General features: G+C 42.9%; 1 pseudogene; it reads right to left on the bottom strand.

Moving 5' to 3' along the window:
- Window positions 1–14,748: 14,748 nt before the first annotated feature.
- LOC126164162 (5S ribosomal RNA) lies at window positions 14,749–14,866 on the bottom strand (annotated as a pseudogene).
- Between the last annotated feature and the right edge of the window lie 8,165 nt (window positions 14,867–23,031).

Raw genomic sequence — 23,031 nt, 5'->3', positions numbered from 1 at the left:
TGCACTGCACCTCCGCATGTTGATGACGTAAAGCTTCTGTAGATCTGGTTTGCATTGGACTGTGCCATATTCCGTAATAAGGTAATCTGCTACTTCCATCTTATTTCCATTGTGGGTTGTCTATTTAGGGACGAAGCAGGTTACATATTTTTTTTTACATATACCTTTTTGTCATATTTTGTTTTATTGTATTGTATAGGATACCAAGCAGTGTTTTTAAACCATTGACAAGGCAAATTTATCTGCTGGGATATTTTATGCGCTTTACCCCACGTACCCACCGCTAACAAATATCAGTAGGTTGTTTAATATGTTCTTGGTAATCCAATCTCGCTAAGTGGGGTCACGCCACAATTATAAAATTTTGTATTTCTTTAGTACGCCATCCGAAGATGACTAAATAAACTTGAAACAAGACGATGGGAAATAATAAAATAATTTTACGGTGAAACCAAGATAGTTTGTTTCGTCATATGACAAACACTGGTTGCTGTACCAACCCCGTTGAACATATCTTTTATGTCCGCCATTGCTTCTTCGATACAGGGATTGAACAGCAGGGACTGAAGGATGCATCCCGCGTACACATCGTTTAATCCGAGCACGTGTTTCTTCTCTTTTAATCTTATTGTTCCTTTTTAGTTCTTCTAAATATTGTATATTATCCGTGTTTCATTACAGCTTACTCCTATTTTTCTCACTGTTTCGAACATCTTCCACCACTTTACTTTGTCGAACACTTTCTCTAGGTCAATATATCCTATGTACGAGTCTTGATTTTTCTTCAGTCTTTCTTCCGTTATCAAGCACAACGCCAGAACTTCCTCTTTCGTGTGTTTTCCTTTCCTAAAGCCAAAGTTATCGTCAACAGTTTTCTTTTCCGTTCATCCGTATATTATTCTTGTCAGTAATTTGCATGCATGATCTGTTAACCTGATGGTGCGATAATTCTCGCACGTATCTGCTCTTAACTACCTTCGGAATAGTATGGATAATATTTTTCAAGAAATCTGATGGTACGTCATCAATCTCATAGATTCTACACACCAACCTGAATAGTAGTTTCTTTGTCATTTCCCTCAATTGTGATTGAATGTTATTCACTCCTTCTGCTTTATTTAGTATTAAGTGTTCCAAAGCTGTTTTAAATTCTGACTCTAATACCGGGTCCCCTGTCTCTCCCATAACGACTCAATTTTTTTCTACTATTACGTCATCACACAATTCTTCCCCCTCATAGAAAGCTTCAAGGTACTCTTTCAACCTATCCGCTCTCTCCTTTGCGTTTACCTGTAGGATTCCCATTTTACTCTTAATGTTGGTGACCTTGCTTTTAATTTTATATATGCGGAGTCAGTGATTCAAAGCGTATTTCTCTTCGATTTCTTCACATTTTTCCTGCGGCCGTTTCGCCTTGGCTGACATGCACTTCCTATTTATTTCATTCCTAAGGAATTGTTGTTGTGATCCTGTCTTTCAATTAAAATATTTGTAATTCCTTCTTTCGTCGATCAGTTGCAGTATTTCTTCTGTAAATCGAAACTTTCTTCGCAGTTGTCTTTCTAGTCCCTTTGTTTGTCATTCCAACATCGGTGCTTACCATTTTTAGAGATATCTACTCCACTTCAACTGAAAGGGTTATTGTAGAATTTATTATCGCATTATCTACAGCCTTCGAGAACCTCATGCGTTCCCCAGTACCAGAGTATCCCACTTCCTTCCACACTGATTTTTCCGCATGGTTCTCTTAAACTTCAGTCCAGTCTTCAACATAATTAAAATGTGAATTGGGTCTTTATCTGCTCCTGTGTACGCTTTACAGTTGAATGTCTGATTTCGGAATCTCTGTCTGACCATGACGTAATCCATCTGTAATCTTTTCCTTCTTTTGCGGTTCTTGAGCAGAGTATTCGCTGTCGCTTGCTGAAATTTATTACAAACTCAGTTAGTCTCCCATTCCTACCACCAAGCCCATATTCTCCCATAACCCTTCCTCCCACTCGTTTCCCTACAAGCGCATCTTAGGCCCCCATGATTACTAGATTTTTATTCCCTTTTACGTACTGAGATGCCCGCTCAGTATCCTCATGAATGTTCTCTCTCTCTCTTCATCTTGCGTCGTTGGATTATATACTTGAACTATTGTTATCAGCTTTGGTTTGCTCTCGATTCTGATGAGAACAACCCTATCACTGCATTTTTCGCAGTAACTCACTTTCTGCGCAACTTTCCTACTCGTAACGAATCCTATGCCCTTTGAACCATTTTCTGCTCTGTTGATATCACTTTGTATTCGTCTGACGAGAAATCTCTGTCTTCTTTCCATTTACTTCACTCTCTCTCTTTCCAAGCATTAATCCCGACTTGTGGGAACTGCAAGTTAATCGGATGTGGCATGTTAATTTTAAGGGGTGGCCAGAAGCCCTTCCTGTCCCCACACCATCCACCCCTCCACCTCCCGGGAAGGAATTAGTGTAGCCCAACTGTCGGCGTCAAGTGTAATCTATGGAATAGTGCGAATGTGTTCAGATGTCTGCGAGCCGTGTTACTTAGGCGGAACGTGGGGACCATCCCGGCATTCACATAGTGGGATGTTAAAAACCGCTTAAAAACAACATCCAGGCTGGCTGGCACACCGACTCTCGTCGTTAATCCGCCGGGCGGATTCGATCTGGGCCGTCCAGTTAGCACTCTCGGCTACCCTGGCGGGTCTTCTGTTTACTTCACTGACCCCTATTATGTCTAGAATGAGCCTTAGTATTTCCCTTTTTGGCATTTTTAGCTGCCCTTCCACGTTCATACTTCTGACATTCCATGCTCCGACTTTGAGAACGTTATCCTGTCACTGATTATTTCATCTTTTTCTTATTGCCATGTCCCCCTTGACAGTCCCCTCCCAGTGATCAGAGATTTGAATGTGGGAGTAATCCAAAATCTTTCGCCAATGGTAGGGTAATGACCACAATTTTTGAATTACATGCCACATGCTCTGTGGATACACCTTGTGTGTGTTTAATGTATTGGTTTCCATTGCCTTCTGCATCCTCACATGGTTGGCCATTGGTAATTCGTTTGATTTTTAGGGGCAATTTCCCACTCCAATGATAGTGTCCTGAATCTCTACCCACTCCTCCGTTCTCTCTGAGAAGGCCATTGGCAGAATAAAGGTGCCTTCTTACGCACGAAGTCATCGACCGCCATTTCTGAAGATTTTTCTTCAAAATTTAAGCAACAGCTACGTCTGAACCTGGGAACCAGTACGTTCTGATGACTAATCGAATACATAAACAGTAGACCACGGGCTACCTGTCTCTGTGAAGGCCAATCACAGGAACTACTGTACAAATTTTTATTGTTTACGTCCTACTCGCCTGGTAGGTCTGCAAACCTTCTCACACCTTTGGTATGAGAGTGGCCCAACCTCGAATTGGTTACATCAGCGGACGACAGGACTTCAATCACGCGTGCTGACCAGGTCAACAGGTGGCAGCGCGATCGCCGCTAGAGGTCACCGCCCCCGCAGGTCTGTTTACTTCCGCACTCCACGTGATTGCAAACAGTTCTTCTAGTACCTCTAGGTGGTGAGGATAATTAGGGCGGCGCAATGCCTTTCCAAGGCAGTCTCCCGTCGAACTCTGGACCAAGCGCCGAATGTACCTGCTGTTCTTCAGTCAGAAGCTCGATCGGAACCTTCGCTGCATACGATTTTGCGCCACACCAGTCACCACCGACCGAGGGAGCCGCCAGTGTTTGTCGCCATCATCAGCAGGACTTGTCTCCCGCAACAGGGAACAGCTGTACTTTGATATCATCTGCCGAAAGTATCTTCATACATCGTTCTTCCACCAAGTGAACCTCAGACTTTATCCCGTCCTGCAACCAAGTGAATATCAGACCTTGACTGTTTCATCATTGCGGGACTCTGGCTAAGTTCAGACTTGTGTTTATTCAGAACTGATCACGGACTTTCACAATCTATTGTATGTGATTAACTTTTCTTGAAGGAGAAGATTTTGATTGACGTATTTCTTCATAAAGCTGTTCTACATTGTTTACCTGGACTGTGTTGTCAGTGTTTGTGTGAACCGGCGCAAGACATATGAATTTTTGACACGGGTTTCACTAACAGACAAAGTGACCCACTAAGGAAGTCTGTGCCAGACAAGCTGTTCAGTCATAGACACTCGTAGTTATTGCTACCAGTGCTAAACCCGGGCAGGTCGCTAGTTATATACGAAACAATAGTAGAAAACATGCGTATATATGGGTCAGAGGTTTGGGAAGTAAGAAGAAAAAATCAGTTTCTGTCAAATGAAATAGATCAGTAGAGACGAAGTAATAGGATCTGAAGATTAGACTAGATCAGAAATTAAGAAATCAGAAAAATGATGGCAGTGGAACCTTTGGCGTGGAAGAGGCTACTATGATTTGGCCGTTTAGAATGAGTGGATGGTAATTTATGGCCAAAGAATGTAAGGAGGAGATTTGCAGAGTGGAAAAAGAAAAACGGCCACCTAGAAGATGGGAGACGCACGATGTATACTTCTGCTGTTGCCGTGTCAGAAGATCTTAGTAAAACTCTGTAAACGCCGGTCACCGTCTTGTGCCCGTAATTTTTTTATTTGCACCACACTAAAATATTGAGCTTTTTTTGTATTAATATAAAGTCAACTATTGCGGCAAGGCGCAACAAGTATATTATTCTTGGAAAACATATTCAGTGATAAATTTAATTATTTACAATGTAGCACAGTTTCTTTTACTTTAATGCTTGTTACGTTTAGTAGGTAGGGATATTTATTCCTTAATTGCGACAAACTGCTCCTCAGAATGGTTGCACATCCGGAGGGACGGAAACCTATTGTCGTGGGAATCTGGACCTAAGTCGCAGTCAAATCGCAAATTTTAGGGCCCCAGTATATTTTACTGTGCCACTGACTGGGCATTTTTATTCTAAGTCTCCATGACTGTCGATTCATCCGAGTCAAATTAGTGGAACCGATATTTAAAAACGTTAGCGCTCGGGAACCGAAGGTTGGAAGTTTCTCAGTTAAGCCCAATCATTCCGATAAATAGCCTGAACCGACGCAGTGTGTTGAACAGCGCAAATATTATTGGCATTTAGATATTTAGTGACGTTTATTCTCTCTGTATCTTCCCTCTGTATATAAATTCAAGTAGCTTCTTGCATCTGTCTTTATGTGCAGGCTAATCTCGGGAACTGCTGTAGGAATTTTAACCCGCTTTTCAGTAACATATACACTCCAGAATGAGGTTCTAGGAGAGCTTCTGTAAAGTTTGGAAGGTATGAGACGGGGCACTGGCAGAAGTGAAGCTGTGAGGAGCGGGCGTGAGTCGTGCATGGGTAGCTCAGATGGTAGAGCACTTGCCCGTGAAAGGCAAAGGTCCCGAGTTCGAGCCTCGGTCCGGCACACAGTTTTAATCTGCCAGGAAGTTTCCTATCAGCGCACCCTCCGCTGCATAGTGAGAATCTCATTCTGGAAACATATCCCATGCTGTGGCTAAGCCATGTCTCCGCAATATCCTTTCTTTCAGGAGTGCTAGTTCTGCCAGGTTCACAGGAGAGCTTCTCTAAAGTCCGAAAGGTAGGAGACGAGGTACAGACAGAAGTGAAGCTGTCAGGATGGGGCGTGAGTCGTGCCTGGGTAGCTCACATGGTAGAACATTTGCTCGCAAAAGGCAAAGGTCTCGAGTTCGAGTTTGGGTCTGGCACACAGTTTTTATCTGCTAGGAAGTTTCAACGGATACACTGATTCACGAGGAAGTTTTTTGCAGGTAACTTATAAAAATTTCTTACAAATTGCCTGAATTATGATGAATTAAAGTTAAGATTTGAAAACGATGCCACTGCCGCCCTGCGAACAGCCGCCGAAATCCGAGAGAGCAGCAGTCCCTTGAGGCAATAGAAAACATGACCGAATACGCCGCTGGTGTTATGGTCTAGAGGTAGAGCGTTTGACTAGCATCGAATCCTGTGTGGGTCAATTTTTTTTCATTCTGTCTTCTAACCTAGGATTAACGTCTCAATGACGGGGACATCTGTAGAAATGAGACGTGGCTCGGATTCCACGTCACACTGTAGTTCCCCCTTCCCAGATTGGATAACAGGTTAGGGACATGCAAGTCGCCTAAGTGGCATCCAGTTCATTGCAGTCATTTCAGAACAAGTCAATGTCGAAAAAACGTGCGATTCTAAAACCTGTGGTTCTAAATTATTTATATATAGAGTGAAACGCAGCACGGGGTGCATCTTTACGTCGTTCATTGGAAGAAAGTTCTGCAGCAACGCAGCGGATGACTCAACTTTCAGCTACCTGCTTTCCTTGATTCAAACATAGATGTGAACAAGATTCTCTGAACGGTGGGGTGAAAGATATTATTTATTTGGACGCTTTCAAATTATGCAGAAGACTAGTAGAGGAATCGCCACTGGTGAGAAAGAGGTATAGGCCTTTCAAACACCTAAAGACATGGGCACGATCTTCTCGAATGGGACGCAGAAATTTCAACTATTCGGATGTCAGTACTGCATCCTTACACCATCGCTCACAAGTAAAATAGCCTTTGTCAATGTTCCACCATCCCGAGTATTATCAGTACTTGAAAGTTCTTTTGCTTAAAATTAATCGTTTGTGTTTTAGTATTTATGGCTGACGACAGAACAATATTTTCTAATGGTTTAGTTTCTTATACAAAACCGGAAGATGAAAGCTTTCACTCTGTAAAAACTTTGCATGTAAGTGAAGAACAATGAATGTTGTTGCATGCTATACTTAAAGTATACTCTTTAAAATTGTGGTCACGTCTCACACACTCAACAAACCTCTCAAATGTTCAAATGTGTGTGAAATCTTATGGGACTTAACTGCTAAGGTCATCAGTCCCTAAGCTTACACACTACTTAACCTAAATTATCCTAAGGACAAACGCACACACCCATGCCCGAGGGAGGACTCGAACCTCCGTCGGGACCAGCCGCAAAGTCCATGACTGCAGCGCCCCTGACCGCTCGGCTAATCCCGCGCGGCAAACTAACGTCTCCCATGTATATCACTTATCGGCTAAACTCCCGTACCGCTTCAAATTCCAGGAACACGTCTGGACGTGTTAAACGTCTCACAGAAGTTTAGCAGAAAAATGTCACGGTAATCTCTGTGGTCAGTAAACTAGGCTCACTGCCGCTCTTTCTGGATATGCTTTTCCTCCTCAATCAAGGACGATTAAAGTGCCTTCGTCTTCCGCCCCTCGTTTACAGTTTAAAAGCTTCCTTTAAGCGCTTGAGGCAAATGCCGGGACACTTCCATTGTCCCACAGTTCCACAACTCGTAAATAATTGAGGAACGTCATGTTTTACCGGAAAGAGCTGCTGATAAAATTTCTTTATTGAACAATCCGTCTCGCTCCTTGGACTATCATCACGTTCATGAAATACTAACAGCATCATATTAGGCGATATGAAATCGATGTCGTCAAATAACAAAATCCATGTCAAACAGTAACATAAATATGTAATTGACGATGTAATTGATATTACTATTTGACAGATTATGATATCATAGATCTGATTGTTTGACGCCACTGATTTTAAATCACCTAGAACGATGTTGTGAATGTTTTACGTACCTGATTATAGTCCGTGGAGTGAAACTGATTGTTTAATAGAGAAACATCATCAGGATCTCTTGGAGGTAAATCACCACGTTCTTCAACCATCTTTTTCGCCAGGAGTTGATTGTCTGCCGGGAGCGAAAACTGATCTCTCCACAGTGGCGTTCAGAGATGTGATTGATGCCGCGCGGGATTAGCCGAGCGGTCTCAGACGCTGCAGTCATGGACTGTGCGGCTGGTCCCGGTGGAGGTTCGAGTCCTCCCTCTGGCATGGGTGTGTGTGTTTGACCTTAGGTTAAGTAGTGAGTAAGGTTAGGGACTGATGACCTTAGCAGTTAAGTCCCATAAGATTTTTGTGATTGGTCAGGTGGCGTCGCTTGGAATTCTACCTTTTGCTGGCGTTGACGACATCTGCACTTCTGACTACAAAGGAAACAGACTTTCTCACGGCAGACAGTCATCTCTTCACGAAGAAGATAGTGTCAGTCTTCTAAAGCTCAAGTTTGAACTCAGATTTGACCTCGTCTGAACACCGAGGAAATTATATACAAGGAAGCCGCTGTGAAAAACTTACATTTTATACAGGATGTCCCAGAAGGAATGGTCCGTGTTCAGAGATATGGCAGCAACGACCACTCCAAACGAAACAGTCCAGTAAATATGGACTGTAAAATGCATACCATAAGCGCTATGAGCATTCGTTCAATGGAAGACGTGTGCTTTACAATAGCGAAGATGAACAAGTGCACGTAGGTCTTTACAAATGCACTTCGGAGCGTATGTTTACTGGACATTTTCTCTTGTTTTGATACATACTACCACCCCTGAAAACATGGAAAGCAAAAAGTTTGATGTAGAAGAGATTGGTTTCGCAGCCTCGAAGATGAAGAAACACTCATATCTCTCAAGGTACGCATTTTAGAGCCCATGTTTACTGGCCTTTTTGGTTCGAATTATCGTTCCTGTCATATCGCTGAATATTGAACGTTACTCTGGTGGTCCTGTATAACTGACAGAGAGTTACGAGTGTGCATAGTGGCCAATTATACAATAGCCTGCATTATAAGAATTATCTGTTTCCAGTAAGATGACTACAGATTGGAAAATTGCGCAGGTCGCACCAGTGTTTAAGATGGGTTGTAGCTCCATCGAACTACAGACCTATATCATTGACGTCTGTTTGCAGTAGGGTTTTGGAGCATATACTGTATTCAAACATTATGCATCACCTCGAAAGGAACGATCTATTGATACGTAATCAGCATGGTTTTAGAAATCATCATACTTGTGCAACGCAGCTAGCTCTTTATTCGCACGAAGTAATAGCCGCTATCGACAGGGGATCTCAAGTTGATTCCGTATTTCTAGATTTCCGGAAAGCTTTTGACACCGTTCCTCACAAGCGACTTCTAATCAAGCTGCGGGCCTATGGCGTATCGTCTCAGTTGTGCGACTGGATTCGTGATTTCCTGTCAGGAAGGTCGCAGTTCGTAGTAATAGACGGCAAATCATCGAGTAAAAGTGAAGTGATATCAGGAGTTCCCCAGGTAAGCGTCCTGGGACCTCTGCTCTTCCTGATCAATATAAATGACCTGGGTGACAATCTGAGCAGTTCTCTTAGGTTGTTCGCAGGTGATGCTGTAATTTACCGTCTAGTAAGGTCATCCGAAGACCAGTATCAGCTGCAAAGCGATTTAGAAAAGATTGCTGTGTGGTGTGGCATGTGGCAGTTGACGCTACAAAACGAAAAGTGTGAGGTGATTCACATGAGTTCCAAAAGAAATCCATTGGAATTCGTTTACTCGATAAATAGTACAATTCTCAAGGTTGTCCATTCAACTAAGTACCTGGGTGTTAAAATTACGAACAACTTCAGTTGGAAAGACCACATAGATAATATTGTGGGGAAGGCGAGCCAAAGGTTGCGTTTCATTGGCAGGACACTTAGAAGATGCAACAAGTCCACTAAAAAGGCAGCTTACACTACACTCGTTCGTCCTCTGCAAAAAAAGGCAGCTCGTCTTGTATTATCACGTAATAGGGGAGATAGTGTGGCAGATATGATACGCGAGTTGGGATGGAAGTCATTAAAGCAAAGACGTTTTTCGCCACGGCGAGATCTATTTACGAAATTTCAGTCACCAACTTTCTCTTCCGAATGCGAAAATATTTTGTTGAGCCCAACCTACATAGGTAGGAATGATCATCAAAATAAAATAAGAGAAATCAGAGCTCGAACAGAAAGGCTTAGGTGTTCGTTTTTCCCGCGCGCTGTTCGGGAGTGGAATGGTAGAGAGATAGTATGATTGCGGTTCGATGAACCCTCTGCCAAGCACTTAAATGTGCATTGCAGAGTAATGATGCAGATGTAGATGTAGACTGAATTCTGCAGCTACATATAATGGCAATGTGATATCGCCGTGTACATTATAATCGTAGGAACGACCATGGTTGCCGCCGCCTGCGTTCGCGACGAGGTCGCTGTCTCTGCGCTCTCGCGGCTTGCCGACCTCGGACGGGGAGCCAGCCACGTGTGCGCCCTGTTTACTCGTAACCATCCGACGGCGGAAAGAGAGGAAGAAAAAACGCGCCGGCGAGCCGGGCTGTAGGACGGGGCGCAACTTTTCCCTCTCCGGCACAAACTTGTGCTTGCAGACAGCGGCGCCCGCCCGGGGGAGTTGCGGACGTGACCCTCGTGCGGATGCGGCCAGTCGGCGGCCGGCAGCTGTTTCCCTGCCACTGTGCACGCTTATGCAGACCCCGCAACACACCACAATATCAAAAGTACGAGGACCTCGTTATCTATATCTGACTTTTTATCCAAGTCTACAGTACAGTCACGCAAAATTTCATCTTCTTTACAAATATCTTAAGGAATTCCAGATACATTTATTGTAAAACAAAATACGCTCCTGGTCGTAATAACTGCAACATCATGAAGGTGGCGTGTAAGAAACGATAAATTTTCAAAACGGTAAGGAGCAGCATTCTACTTTCCTAATGGAAGGTAACTTGAAGATACGAGAAACTGGCTTATTTATTTCGAGTCAAAAACATTACAACAATATTTACAATATATACAATATAACAAATCAGGTCAAATCATAAAAGAACAAACTAAACGGTATTAGCCCAAAATTGTGCAACGGCAGCAGCATTGTCTGAAACATCAACAAGCTCTTGTGTGGAACATGATACAGGACATCTAGGACAGTTAATTAAATGTTTGGTTGTCTGTTCTTCTCCGCAGTCACACAAGGTGGAAGATTCCTTCATGAAGCCCCATTTAAACAGATTGTCCTTAGTTCGTCCGACGCCACTCCTGAGCCGATTTAGAGACTTCCACACTGTCCAGACTTGATTTCCACCAGGAGGAAGGGTCTCAGAAGGAGTCATCCAATCATTACTGTCAGATTTTGCTGTCCACTGAGATAGTCTGGCTGCTCCAGTCCGACCGGTGAGGGGTGTAGTAGTTCTCATGAAGCTCCTCCTAGATTTGAGTCTACTAATTGGTGGCTGGTATCCATGTAGCAGGTGATCGGTGTTATGATCTGCTTTATGTCTCTCAAGTTTGGCTGCGACTTCACGCCTTATGTCTGGAGGAGCAATACCTGCTAGTTTATGGAGTTTATCAATAGGTGTAGCTTTGAGGCATCCCGTTACTGTCCTGCAGGTTTCGTTCAGGGCCACATCAACCTGCTTTGCATGAGATGACTTGTACCATACAGGACATGCGTATTCAGCTGCGGAATAGCACAAGGCCAAGGCTGATGTTCTTAGTAGTTTGGGATCTGCACCCCAAACGCTGCCAGTGAGCTTCCGCAGGATGTTGTTACGAGCAGCAACTTTCTGCTTAGTGTTAGTGCAGTGTTTTCTGTAGGTCAACGTTCGATCTAAGGTGACACCCAGATATTTGGGGTAGAAACAATGTTCAAGCTCTTGATCTTCCCAAACCACTGTAAGTTTTCTATAGGCCTCTCGATTGCGTAGGTGGAAAGCACAAACTTGAGTTTTAGCAGGGTTCGGTCTTAAGTTATTGACTCTGTAGTACTCAGATAGGTCCTTGAGAGCAACAGTAAGCTGGTTTTCTACTGTGTCAAAATCTCTGGCTTGTGTGACTAAGGCAAGATCATCTGCATAGATGAAACTCTTTGTAAGAGAAGGTTGAGGCTGGTCATTTGTAAATATATTGAACAATATGGGGGAAAGGACACTACCCTGAGGCAAGCCATTCCTTTGACTTCTCCATCTACTCTTTCTTCCTTGGAACTCCACATAGAATCGCCGGTTTTCCAAAAGTGTCTGCACAGTTCTGGTGAAATTAATGTCTCTAGTGATGTAGTAGACTTTGTGCAATAATTGTCGATGTTGAATGGTGTCATATGCTGCTGTGAGATCCACGAAGACAGCCCCGGAAATGTATCCTTTTTCATATCCCTCTTCAATATGTTCAGTCAGATTAAGGACTTGTGCTGTACAATTCTTTCCAGGTCGGAAACCTGCTTGTTGAGGTATGAGTTGTTTTTCAACAATGGGAGTGAGTCTATTTAGCAACATTCTTTCATAGATTTTATACAAATGGCAAAGGAGCGAAATCGGTCGGTAGTTCTTGGGATCAGCTGCACCCTTTCCAGGTTTTAGTAAGGGAATAACTTTAGTTTTCCTCCAGATGGCAGGGATCTGTTTCCGCTTCAGACAACCATTATAGAATTGCAGAAGCCATCTTTCCGTGATGGGACCAAAATGTTTAATTTGCTCAATCATTAGGTCGTCTAGACCAGGCGCTTTACCATTTTTGCATTTCTGAATTGCGGTTCTGAGTTCTTGTAAGATGAAGTCATTTGATAGATGGTTGTTTTCACGTTCAGGTTCTCTTTTGAGTTTTGTTCTATCTTTAGAACAATTGACCCTTCCATTCTGAACTAGATGATGAGCAATTTGATCTGGTGCAATGTTTGCATGGCCATGATTGTGGACAGGGTCGTTGTTCAGGCGTCGCAGCAACTGCCAGGCTTTCTGACTGCTTTTAGACATATCAAGGTTCTCGAGTAACTCTATCCATCGTTCTTTTTTGGATTTGGCTAAGGCTGAGGATAAATTTTGGCCAGCAGTTAAGGTTTCAATGCTGTAAGGATTATCATTGAAAAGTTGGATATAGTTATGTAGATGCTTCACGGATTCTTCTGTCAAGCCAGGTATGTAGTTAACTCGACAGCCTCTGGGAGTTGAGAGTCTTGAGCATCTTTTCACGGCTTCTACAAACTCATCATAGTTGGAAACTGAGGGTTCTATGCGTGAAACTTCTGAGTCAAGGAGGTCAGCAAACTTCTGCCAGTCTGCTTTCTTGAAATTGTATCGCCTTCGGAATGATGTGATTCTAGGAGTAATGGCTGCAAACACTTGGCAGCCTATGGGGCGGTGTTGAGTATTTGGTATCGGGTTTAGAACAGTTTTTCTGCATTGGTGAGCTATGTTCTCGCTAACAAAAATTAAGTCGGGGTTATACCCACGTTTCCAACGCCCACTGTTAAAAGATGGTGGGAGTTTATTATCATGGACAAGATTAAGATGGTTGGTATCAGCCCAAGTCAAAACTGCTTCACCATTACTGTCGTCCTCAACATAACCCCAAACACTGCTATGACTATTGAAATCTCCAACAATAAAGTGAGCTTGTTGATTGGTGTAGTTGTCTGTAGGTGAAAATTGGAAATCTGCTCCTGGGGGTTTGTAAATTGACGACACAATACAACCATTCAGTTCTACAGACAGTATTTCAATATTGTTGAATTCTGTAAGTGAGGTAGAGAGAACAGCTATATCGTTCCTCACAAAGATAGCACTGCCATATTGTCTATGGGGTCGCTCAACTGCCAGTTTCATCCCAAGGATTTTTGGTCTTCTCATGGTGTCATCTCGATGGGTTTCTTGTATACATAAAATATCACACCTAGGTTCCTTGGCAATATGTTGCAGGAGTTCTTCTTTGGCAACAGACAATCCTTCTATGTTGATTGATACGATCACAAGGTGAGGTCTTGATAAAGACCTTTGGTTTCCATTCATAGTGAAACCTATAATGCAATGCTTTTGGAATGCTGACGTTCAGTTCAGTACTGGAGAATCTAGTCCAGTACCTATGCAGGGGCACCACGTGCAGGAGTCAGCTTCACCCCCAGAAACTGGCTTGAAATGCTGTAGATTCTTGGACATCAAAATGATTAGCATTTCAGCTCAATCGCACAAAGTATCAGGCGTAACATGGTGTACAGTACATTCTGTGTATAAGGAAAGATACCGCAACGGTTTTCTCATTCAGAAATAGCATTTAGATGTTGTTGGTGTTGCCTTTTCAGTAGTTGCAGGGGCAACAGTCTGGATGATTGACTCATCTGGCCTTGTAACACTAACCAAAACGGCCTTGCTGTGCTGGTACTGCGAACGGCTGAAAGCAAGGGGAAACTACATCCCTAATTTTTCCTGAGGGCATGCAGCTTTACTGTATGGCATGGAGAGCTGCATCAAACCACTCTCGGGACTGAAGACCACAACAACAACAACAACAGTGTTGCATCTCGCATAAGGAGGAGGAATATCTCGCAGCACGTGTCGCTATCCGACGGTGACATAATCTTGTCCTGGTTAGCCGGAGGCTAGTAGTTCCACGACATTACTGCTAGCCCACGACTGCGGCGAGAAGTTGAGAAGGGCCGTACTCAACCCCATGCAGAATTCCAACGGCCCACGCAAACAGACCCCGAGAGGACAGACATTATTCATTTTGTCATGTAGGATCATACCGCCGTAGCAAACAGGCTTGAATACAGCAACACAAGTATCTACATCAGTGGTTTCCAACCTGGCTGTAATTACGTCCTCAGGGGTAAAATGAAGTTTTCTGAGAGGTAGAAACAAAAGCACTCCGTCATCAGGCCACAAGTGGCCCATCGGGACCATCCGACCGCCGTGTCATCCTCAGATGAGGATGCGGATAGGAGGGGCGTGTGGTCAGCACACCGCTCTCCCGGTCGTTACGATGGTTTTCTTTGACCGGAGCCGCTACCATTCGGTCGAGTAGCTCCTCAATTAGCATCACGAGGCTGAGTGCACCCCGAAAAATGGCAACAGCGCATGGCGGCCCGGATGGTGACCCATCCAAGTGCCGGCCACGCCCGACAGCGCTTAACTTCGGTGATCGGACGGGAACCGGTGCATCCACTGCGGCAAGGCCGTTGCCTAGAAACAAAAGGCTCACCCTTGAAATCACGTGGTTTTCTTAACGATGATTGAGGAAGATTTTCCAAACATACCACAGCTCAAAATCGATAGGAAAAGGTCTCAGGGGGGTGGTATAAATGGCGTCAATGAAACTGCCTCTTTGCATGGGACGTTGGTTCCCACATTGCTCGGCAACGACATAGTATGCTCACTATGAAACGGTTCAAGGTCAGCACTCGTAATCGCATGTGAAGAGTCAGTCATGACCAATTCATTAAACAGAAATCTTCACAAAGTTGTTCTCCACTGTCCCATAAAATACCGGAAGAACTTCCTGATGTAGTTAACTTACTGACATTTAGATGCAAAATCTTTTGGCTACCTTCATGTTTATACTAGTGACAGGACATGGATCTGCTACACACACACACACACACACACACACACACACATACACCACACACACACACACACACACACACACACACACACGACCACACACACACACACACACACACACACACACACACACCACACCCTAATTCACTAATTCACCTTGTCCATATCTGATTGATTACTTTCGGTATAATCGCAGGAATATGTCGCTTGCGCAAAGCTTGAAAGTTTGTCACTAACGGGATTACAAGCGGCATCCAGCCATCCCGATTCTATCAAGTCTTCTGAAAGTAGTATATCCACAGATTTCATGACGACAAATGTTCGATGAATGTACCATAATTTTTGTAACATTGATGTCCATGCCAGTAGAAACATAGTGTTCTGCAACAGTTGATTTACAACCTTGCAGCACACTATAATGTAAACTGCAATCCTGATTTAGGAATTTTCCTTTAAACGATTTGCTTACCCGTAAAGTATCCTAAAAACCCTGCCTTACGCAGTAAGTGAGAGAGTTGTACCTAGAGGGTAGTGTATCTAGCAACATACGCTGTTTTTTGGTCGCTACATCAGCCTATCGACTGATTTTAGAATCAAATTAAGGAAAGTGCTTTAGAGAGCGCCATAAACAGTTTCTTCCATGTTCCACGATTTTTGTTGCTGTTACACATGTTCAACTGTTCAAATGTGTGTGAAATCTTATGGGACTTAACTGCTAAGGTCATCAGTCCCTAAGCTTACACACTACTTAACCTAAATTATCCTAAGAACAAACACACACACCCATGCTCGAGGGAGGACTCGAACCTCCATCGGGACCAGCCGCACAGTCCCTGACTGCAGCGTCTAAGACCACTCGGCTAATCCCGCGCGACGCTGTTACACATGCGATTGTGTTTTGCGCAATATTTGTAAATATTTCACGTCCTACGCATTTAAGTGCTTTACACTATATTAAACCTGTTTGTTGTACAGGTACAGAATTTTACGGAGAATACAACGGTATATGTGTTAGAACTATTGATATATGTGTACAGCTAGGTCACACTTCATAGTTCGTGCAGCGTCTTGTTCGTTGAAACAGAAGAAGCTCATTTACCATGAAATATGCGATACTGGCAAATTGAGAATTTTACCTCTCTTGAAAATAGACATTTGTTGTTAGTTTCCATTAGTCTCTATTTCAGAATATATTGTTACTGCATTTTGACAGTACTTCTGTTTAATTTGATTTCAATTACTGGTTATTGGTCTATGTACAGTAATTGTGTAATAGATTGGTAATTAATTACAGTACTGATAAAATTTTCTAAACTGCAAACGCTTTAAAATTTTAATCGAATGTTTGTTCCCAGGTTTTTGACCTTCAACCATGTTTCCACATTTGGAAAAGCCTTCATTTTCCAGAGTATTTTTTACAATTTCAGAAAAAGACTGCAACACATAAAAATGAATGCCATCATTTAAAAAGGAACTAACAAAATGTATTAAACTACTATTATAGGGCTCGCTTGAGAAGAAATGCTGAACGTTTACCAAGTTACTACACGCTCCCCACCAAATCGCCTTTAACTGATCCCAGAAGCACCGAGGGTTTCGCTGTAGGACGAAAGTCCTAAGTATTCTATCTATTTTTGCTGAACTATTCTCAGTGTATTGCATATAAGTTGCGTCTTGAAGGCGCTCCCTCTTTCCAGTTCCATCATTTATACGTCTGATCTTTTGTATAAAATGAGAGGAACATCGATGCTGTAGGAATACAGTTTAGAGGTATTCCACGGGCCAGTTTGCAGGCTATCTGCCTCTGAGATTGTATGGCTTTTGTGAATCAAAGTCTTCGGAGCACTCATAGTCTGATCCTGTTGATTCTCTGTAAGTACCGAACCATATAGGTAGGATATCAATACACGAATATCTGAGTACCATCACTCTTACATCCGTCTAAGACTTCTAGAAGATGCAGACCCTCCTCTTTCTCCGCCTCCACATTAAATTTTGTGTTATGATGTGTACTGATAAGCCAAATCATTATGATCACTGCCCACGACGAGGCTGGATGCTGCTTGGTGGCATTTCGGGCACTTGACGCGGTAAAACAGGTGTGTAACAGAGCAGACACGGACTTGTGATTACCCTACCGAAGATACGGGCTGCAAAAGGGGGAATCCATTGATTTAAGAGACTTTTTCAAAGGGGAGATAATTATTACGCAGAGCCTGTGGACGAGTATCTCGAGAACGGCGAAGCTGGTCGAGTGTTCATGTGCAACTCTCGTCAGAATCTACGGAAAGAGGGAGAAGCACAATGAAACTACCACTAGGCGTTAAATGGTTGGACGTCCACAACTCTGCACAGAATGTGGGGTGAGAATCTACGGGAAGAGGGAGAAGCACAGTGAAACTACCACTAGGCGTTAAATGGTTGGACACCCACGATTCTGCACAGAATGTGAGGTGAGAAACAACGGAAAAAGGGAGAAGTAGGGTAGACTGGGTATGGTTGTAACAATTTTCATTTGATTCCCTATATTGTTGATACTATGCGAGTTCGATGGAGTAAACATGTTTTTTGTAGTACAGTGTACATTTGTCTAAATGAAAATATTAAAATTTTGTCGCTAGTTACAATGGTTATCTCATAGGAGCAAATTAGAAAAAAAATGAAAAATGTCACAACCGACCACACCCCAGGGGTCGGTAAAGACACGTTAAATATTGCGTCAAAATAATATAAAATCAGTTTTATTACAACTAATATCTAACATAATAGCAACATAATCTTCTGTAAAAATTTAACTTTTATGGCTCAAAGTGGCTCTGAGCACTATGGGACTTAACAGCTGTGGTCATCAGTCACCTAGAACTTAGAACTACTTAAACCTAACTAACCTAAGGACATCACACACATCCATGCCCGAGGCAGGATTCGAACCTGCGACCGTAGCAGTCGCGCGGTTCCGGACTGCGCGCCTAGAACCGCGAGACCACCGCGGCCGGCATTTAACTTTTATGCAACAAAAGAAATATAATCTTGTAACACATTTAATAGCTTGTAATTAATAAGGAATTCTAGCATCTATAGCTGTTATTATAACAGTCATCATATTACAATCAGCAAAAGAATTTAACTAAAATATCAAACTATACAATATAATAAGTGTGTTGAAATACAAAACATATAAATAAATAGGCATTATAAAAACCTGTGAAACAAAAATCTTAAAATGTCTTATTCAAGGAAAATCTAAGCATTTGTGTAAATATGATCACAAAAAAATAAACAACAGTAGAAATATAAGGTTGATTCTTAGTTCTAAAAGTGCAAAAGTACGACACAGAGATCTAGTCTGACTCATCACAATTATGACAAATGTAAAACCGACTGCCACCTGCGCACTCCAAGTGGGACCAGAGCTCACATTTTCCTTGACATTTTATCCATTTTTCGCCAGGCCTACTTTTTGAATATGGGCCTAAGCAAACCAGACGGAAATAATCTTCTTCAACCGATGACGATGGTGGTATCTTCCTTTTCTTTGCTTCGTTTTTTCCTTTTCCTTTATTTATTCCTCTTGATTCAGTAAGATGTTTCTTTACCTGCTGAGCCTTCAATCGTTTTTCTTTTTCGTCATATTCTTGCCTAACTGCCTCTTTTTCAGGCGTGTCTGTATAAATGGTTGACTTTTTATTTCTGGAACCTCTTGTTTTTCTTTGTCGAGCATTAGGAAAAGGCCGAACAATTTCAGGCGAGAAAACAGGTGTAGTGGCTGAGAATGACGCAGTTAGCTCAATACTACTTGAACTTGGGACTGAAGATTCGCATAATAAAGAAAGTGGCTCCAATTCATCATTGCGTTCACGATTGTTCTCTCCAGAGTCAGGTCTTTCTATTTCAGACGATAGTGAAAAGCCAAATTCTTGTGTTAAAAACTGTGGTATTTCATTGTTAACTCCAGCATTGTTTTTCCCAGTCTCAGGGTTCGGTGTGTGCATTTCAAGAGATGGTGTTGCACAAGTGTTCTTTTCTGTGTCAGGGTTTGCTCTGTCCGTAACAAAGGAAGATGCAAAGTCAGTTTCTTGAAATACATTACGATTATAGGGGTGAATACCATGATTTGCAAAAACCAGCCTGAATGTTCGATTGTGTGAAAGCCAGAGGCATAGCAGTTTTGATAATACCTGATATATCGTAGATTGTCATTGTTTTTCCAGGGTGACTCCGCGTCCAGCCATTACAAGCAGTATTTATAGCTTTCTTGAAGGGTCCGAACACAGATCTATCCAAGGGTTGAAGTTTGTGCGAACAGTGTGGAGGAAATGAAAGCAATGTGATTCCATTTTCTTTACAAAAATCCAGTGCGTTGATGTGGATGTGTGAGGAATGGTTATCAGGCAATAGCAACACTTTGTGCGTTTTAGAAGCATTAGAGAATTTCTTAAAGTGTTGGAGAAATACTAAGAACGATTCATCTTGCATCCATCCTGAAGGGTTTGCAGTCCCAATTGATCCTACAGGCCCATCCCTAACAAAATGATCACGATAACGAACCCGTGGAAATATAAATAGAGGAGTCATAGTATTCCCCAAGGCATTTACTGCAAAAGCAACTGTGACTAATGAGCCTCGCTCAGCCGAAGTAAGAGCTCCCACTTGGCGTACCCCACGTCTTGCTACTACCTTGTCAGGTTTTTGGACAGTAGTAACGCCTGTTTCGTCAACATTGTATATATCCTGTGGTTCATATTTCTGTCTGTCCATAACAGTTTGCAAATTGTCATAAAAAGCTTTTACGTTTGTTTTATTAAAGCTCGTTGCTCTTGAAAGGCTAGTTGCTTGAGCTACGCGAACAGAGAGTGAAGGATTTCTATTCATGAATGAACGAAACCATTCCTCGCCAGCCATCTCATTCTCGAGCCAAGTAGCAGGTCGCTTCAGATTGTATTTAGTACTAAGTTCGAAAGCTAGCTTCCGCACCTCTTTCGGAGAAAGGCCAAAATATATTTCTGAGCATCGTGTTATATGAAGTGCCAGCTGCTGTTCCTGCTCCTCAGAGAACACTTTATTATGTGCGACATATCCAATGCTGACGCTGTCTTCATTCTGGCCTGCAGTGACTCCATCGCGTTTACGAATGTATCGTAGCAAAGACATGCGATTAACTTCGTGCATTTCCGCGGCTCTGCGTATAGAACTCCCGTTTTTCACTTCATTATAAGCGTCTTCATATTTTGTAATACCACACTGCCCTCTGTCAGTCTTCCTCAACCTCTTTCTGGGCATCTAGAAAAAAATAATTATCTTCGTGTCACAGCGGTACCCAGAAAATACGTCACAACCGTACGCTTAAAACATGTCACAACCGTACCCAGAAAATATGTCACAACCGTACCCAACGCACTCCTCCACAAGAAAAACATCGCAATGGTAATACAAAACTTTCTACGTGCGAAGTAATCACTGATATTAAACTACTAATGTTTAACGTTTAACGAGAAGAAACTCTCATTACTTTATCAGTACACATATAGCAACAATCATTAAAAGAAATGGAATCAAGAAACTTACTTTTGACTGTTGAATAGTAATGTAGACCGCTGCTAGCGTTATTGTCGCGCGACGGCTGACGCAATACTGTGACACAAGTCCAGACAGGCACGCCGCTTTTGTCTCCCTCCCACTCTCCACGTTATTCTTTTTTGTTTGGCTAATATGGCGACCGTCACATCCGTACCCTGGCACAACCGTACCCAGTCTACCCTACAATGAAACTACAACTAGGCGTTAAATGGTTGGACGTACACGACTCTGTACAGAATGTGGGGTTCAGAATCTTGTGTGCTATGTAAAGTAGGATACTTGATGATCTGTGGCATCTCTGCGAAAGACTGCAATGTTGGTCCCCGTAACAATGTTCCGGAGCACACAGCTCGTCGTACATTGTTGAACATGGACCTCCGCAGCTGACCACCCCTACGAGTTCACATGTTGACGACATTGTCATTTACGATTGGAGTGGGCACGGGACCATCGGAATTCGACCGTCGATCAATAGGTAGGTTTCGGCTCTTCGGGTGAATCACATTTTTGCTACACTAGGTCGATGGTCGTCTCCACAACCGCCGTCATCGAGGTGAACGAAGGCTCGAAACATGCAGAGCGCCACGGACGCTGGCTGTTAGAAGCAGTATTTTGCTATGGGAGATATTCTTCTGCGATTGCGTGGGACCTGTGGTAGCAACCGAAGACACTCTGGCAGCCGCGAAACACCTGCATCCGTTCACGCTTGAAGTCTTCCCCGACGGCGGTGTCATCTTTCAACAGTACAATTGTCTGTGTCTCGGAGTAAGAATCGTGCTACGGTGGTTATGATTCACAATAGTAAACTGAGGTTGATATCTCGGCGACGAAATGCGCCTGATGTAAATCCTATGGAAACCGTGTGGGTCACTATAGGGCGCCACCACCGCGTACGCAACTCAGCGACCCGTTATTTATGCGAATTACATGATCTATGCGTGGACATCTAACGCCACGTACCTCCATAAACCTACCAACAAACTGTCGGACTCCTGATAAGCACAATCAGTGATGTATTTCATTTCAAAGACGGACAAACAAGCTATTAAGAAGGTGGTCATAACGTTTTAGCTCCTTAATATATGGAGTTAATGTACAGGGTGCATCAGTCAAACGCTTCAGTACAAACATCTCTGGAACGGCAATAGATATTGAAAACCAACTGTCACGCCAATGAATGCAAGGAAAGGGTTCATGAAAGTAAATACAGGATGGTTAACATGGCTATGAGTACTATGGGACTTAACATCTGAGGTCATCAGTCCCCTAGACTTAGAACTACTTAAACCTAACTAACCTAAGGACATCACACACATCCATGCCCGAGGCAGGATTCGAACCTGCGACTGTAACAGTCTCGCGGTTCCGGACTGAAGCGCCTAGAACCGCTCGGTCACCGCGGCCGGCTACTATGATACATTCTAAAACATAAGAACATATTATTTTCAACACAGACTTACGTTTTTTTTAAAGAAAAAGGACACCGCGTATTATTTCGTGCAATATTAATATCATGAAAAATCACAGAAAGAATGGCATTGGTTGCATCGCAATACGTCAGTTACGTCCAGAGCAACTGCAATGTGACGTTGACGCTCGAAATAAACGAAATGCGCCGCTATTGCATATTCCAGGATGCAAGTGTGAAGCCCATGTTTCTCGTAATCGCGATGTGATAGACGAACCACGATGCAACAAACGCGGTACTTCTTGTTATTTACTGTGTTATTAAGTGGACTGGAAACAGTATAGACGCCCAGTCACATAGAATGAAAAATAGGGAAAGTATTTACTCGTTCTTGCTTTATTGCTCTTTAGTACAGTATTAGAATGGACATTACGGTAATGAAAAACCAGATATCACCGGCCAGTGTAAACATAATTAACGGCTGATAAAGCATCGAAGAGGGGTAAGTGGTAGTTGTACGTAGTTGTGTGACTGGACGTATGTATTGTTTCCACTCCATTTCGAACAGTGCAAGTAGCAACAAGTACAGTGTTTGTTGCAACGCAGTATGTCAATCACATCGCGATTACGAGTAGCGTGGAGTTCACACTTGCATTTTGGGATGTGAAATAACAGCGCGTTTCCTTTATTTCAAGCGCCAGCTTCATTTTGTAATTTCTCGGGATGTAAATGACGCATTGCGATGCAACCAGAGCCATTCTTTTTATCATTTTGCATGTTATTGATTACGTGAGAAATAA

Source organism: Schistocerca cancellata, chromosome 2 (genome assembly GCF_023864275.1).
Source record: "Schistocerca cancellata isolate TAMUIC-IGC-003103 chromosome 2, iqSchCanc2.1, whole genome shotgun sequence".
Taxonomy (NCBI): domain Eukaryota; kingdom Metazoa; phylum Arthropoda; class Insecta; order Orthoptera; family Acrididae; genus Schistocerca; species Schistocerca cancellata.
Note: the sequence above shows the minus strand (reverse complement) of the source record. Positions and strands in the feature narration are given on the sequence as shown.